This window comes from Gavialis gangeticus, unplaced genomic scaffold (assembly GCF_001723915.1).
Source record: "Gavialis gangeticus isolate Ggan-Ray unplaced genomic scaffold, GavGan_comp1, whole genome shotgun sequence".
NCBI lineage: Eukaryota > Metazoa > Chordata > Crocodylia > Gavialidae > Gavialis > Gavialis gangeticus.
In genome coordinates this window covers 24169707-24173141 of record NW_017729009.1, presented here as the reverse complement: position 1 = coordinate 24173141, position 3435 = coordinate 24169707, and the positions used below count along the sequence as shown (strand labels likewise).

The window sequence follows — 3435 nt, the reverse complement described above, 5'->3', positions numbered from 1 at the left end:
CCCCCCCCCCCCCCACCTGGCTGCAGAGATGGATCTTGCCTGTAGCTGGTCTGGCCCAGCTGCAGCCCTATGCTTTGCTGTGGGTGCAGAAAACTCGAGGAGGATGTGTTCCCCAACTCCCACCACATCGCTTGTGCCCATACCCACCTTTCCCTGCACACCCACCCTGTTCCCACACAATGTGGGGGTGGCGGAGGGCACATATCCATCAGCTTAGGCCTCTCTCGGCAAAAATAAGTTCGCGCCTGCGGCATGTATAGAACTTTATCCAACAACGTGTGACTAGGTTTCAGAAGTTGGATACCTGCCAACAGATGTTGATTAACTTGGAAGTGAGAGTTGCCAAGTTTGGAATAGGAGGTCCTGATTTCTTATGACCTGAGCTGAGCTAAGGACCGAAACTGGTATGATCACCTATACCATAAACAAATGTGGTTTCACTCCTGAATCAACCCTGGTAATCTAGACACATGGCTGCAGTTCCTCATTGCCAGTGGATGGGGCTTTGCCCCTGATTCTCCCTTGTAATTAGGCCCTTTCTACTGGCATAATCAAGGGACTTCTACAGCTATTAAAATAGTTGTAGATGCACTTTGTACCCTTCAAAGGTTCCTTTCATGCTGCCAGAATGATGCAAAGGAGGTGCTTAATACTGCCTTGTAGAGCACTTCTGATCCGTTTACAAAGCAGACCAGTATCACTGTCCACAATTTTTTTTTTAATGGATAGCATACTGCTGTTTTTGTCTCTTTCCCTATATTCTTAAATTCCCCTCGATTGACCATGTCTCCCTGCCATAGCTGTGCCTCTTACCAGAAGCTCCATCCTGTGATCATACATGTGCCTGGTGATTTTTTTTTTTTTTTTTTTTTTTTTTTTTTTTTCTATTTTTTAAAGGGGTGGAAAAAAAAAAAACAAAAAAAAAAAAAAAAATAAAATTTTTATTCTTTTTCTTGTTTTTTTTTTTTTTTTTTTTTTTTTTTTTTTTTTTACTACATTTTGAATAGGTTGGATACAGAAACAACCAAAATCTGATAAAGCTGCATGTTGTCACCTTCCTTTCCACTTCAAAGGTGGAAAGTGGGTTATATGATGCATGTCCAAGCAAGAATTCCCAAATGTCGTGAACACCCATGTGCAGTGAGCTGGGTTCTGATTAGCTTTTTTTTAATTGATTTTTGTCTTTCATTTGCTTCAGTAAGGTAAAACTAGTAAAACATCCCTTGAAAAGTAGTATATAGTCACTGTTTTTAATCATGCTGCTCTTTCCAACCACTCCTGCATGCTTTCCTTCTCTCCATTGCCAGTAATTTTGATCAAAAAGTGAAGAATTATCAAGATCTCTTGACTGATTGTGAATGCTCTCAACAAAGAGCAATGGGGGGAGGAAAAGAGGGGCTGGAGGTTGCAGTAGGACTAGGCTAAATCTTTGCAGAGCTGTTTGGTGCAGACATTAAATATAAAACTAACTGTCTCCTTGAAGGCTTTAATGCAGAAATTGTAGAGGATTACACTTATAAATGTTGTTATAATGTTTCTTGTTACCTCAAACTGTATCCTCTTGCTCAGGATTGATCAAGAGTTGGAAGCAATGAAAGTATATCTGTAAACCTGACAAAAATGTGAGATTCTTTCAGGGTCTGTGAATAAAAATGGTGTCTGTTTTAATAATAATAATAATAAGAAGAAGAAGAAAAGTTGCTGACTTCTTTATTATTAGGTTAAAATCCCTTTTCTATCACACATCCCATTATGGATGGGACAGCTCTCCAACACTTTACCTTTTCACGGTATAACTTATTCTTGATCAACACAAACTTCAGTTAGCTTCCCTTTCTTCTCAGTGTTTGTTCTGTTTTCAAGGGAAGGTGGTTTTATTTATGTATATAAGGCATATTAGCTGCACGCAGCAACCCATTCCTCTGCAAGCATGGATTTGGAATGAGCACAGCTCATAATCCTGCTTCACAGGAGCTGTGTCTGATCCTGAGAAGCAGCAGTGCAGTTGTCAACTTTCATAACATCCATAGACACGCATTGGTCCTAATAAACATGGTTGCAGGCTTTCTTGTATTTATTGCTAAACAAGATCCTGTAGTTTCATTCCCCTTTTCTGCTGAGCTAAAAGCACGCTAGTTGTGTACTTGACTGACTCATTTAAGCTTCTAACGTGTAAATACGGTTTCTACAGAACTTTGGTTTCCTAGAAAACTATTACTGAGAAAATTACTATGTACAGTCAGAAATTAGGTAATAGGAATGTGTGCAGAAACTGTTTTTAGATGGATTAAAATGTTAACTTTTAAGCTATGCCATATGTAATCACAATGATCCTCATAGCTATCTTTATTTTTCTGATAGTAGACTGAATACAGTAATCTTTTTTGGGGGGAGGGTGTACATTTAACATTGTAGATGTAGAGCTGTCAACCAGGGCTACGTGTACCCCTAGGGGGTACTTAAAAAAAAGATCCTGGGGGGGGTGGTACTCAGATCTAACGTGGCCAATAAATGCTGCGTGCATGCACATAGCTGCAGCACAGCGCACAGGTGGCCAGGACAGCAGCTGGGTCTGGTTGGTAAGTATGTTGTGAGGAAAAGAGCTGGGGAGGGGGCAAATTGAGGCCCCAGCCATGGGGGGAGGGAGTGAGGCCAGGGCAGGGGCTGCCCAGCTGTGGTGGAGCGCCAGACTGAGCTGCACAGAGGGCGGCTCCCACTGCTGCATGCACCCCCCCGGGACAGCATGGGGTGGGGGGTGCCCCAGGGTCTGTGTGGGGCAGGGTGGGATGCTGCTGCAGTCTGTGGCCAGGCCTGTGCCAGGGGCTGGACTCTGGGTGGGTGGTGGCAGCGTTGGGAGGGGGCTACAGGAGGGGCCACCTCAAAATTTGCTATAGTTCCCTCCCCTCAGCCCTCTTTTTCAGTGCTACTGCTGCCTGGCCCAGCCCACCCCACTCTGCCTCACACACAGATCTGCGGGCACACAGCGGCAGGAGCCGGGGCAGAACCACGGCTCATCCAGGAGGACGGGGCATGTGCCTCTGATCTATGCAGGGCATGGCAGAATGCCACTGCTAGCAGGAGCTATGCTGGGTTCTTCCCGGCAGGTGCTGGGCCGGGCCAGGCTGAGCTGTGCTCGGGGTGAGGGGTGGTGGCAGCACTGGGAGGGAGCTACAGGGGGGCTGCAGCCACTCCAGGATTTGCTGTAGCCGCCCCCCACCAACCCTCCACCCCCAATAACCTCCTTCCAGCGCTGCTGCTGCTTGCCCCAACTGCAGCGTGGCCCAGCCTCTGCCGGAAACAGTTCAGCACTGGCCCCAGCCTGCAGTGGCAACTCACCCTCCCCGACGTAGATCCGGGGGCGCACACCCCCATGCCCTCCAGGGGATGCACGTAGCTGCCCCCTGCATGGCTCAGTCCTGTGTCAAACCCCAGCTG

The 3435-nt window shown here is 46.6% G+C and overlaps 1 protein-coding gene across 2 annotated transcripts in view; it reads left to right on the top strand.

Moving 5' to 3' along the window:
- PTPN1 (protein tyrosine phosphatase, non-receptor type 1) overlaps positions 1-3435 on the top strand; it is a 69212-nt gene that overhangs the window by 49373 nt on the left and 16404 nt on the right. The window lies entirely within an intron of this gene.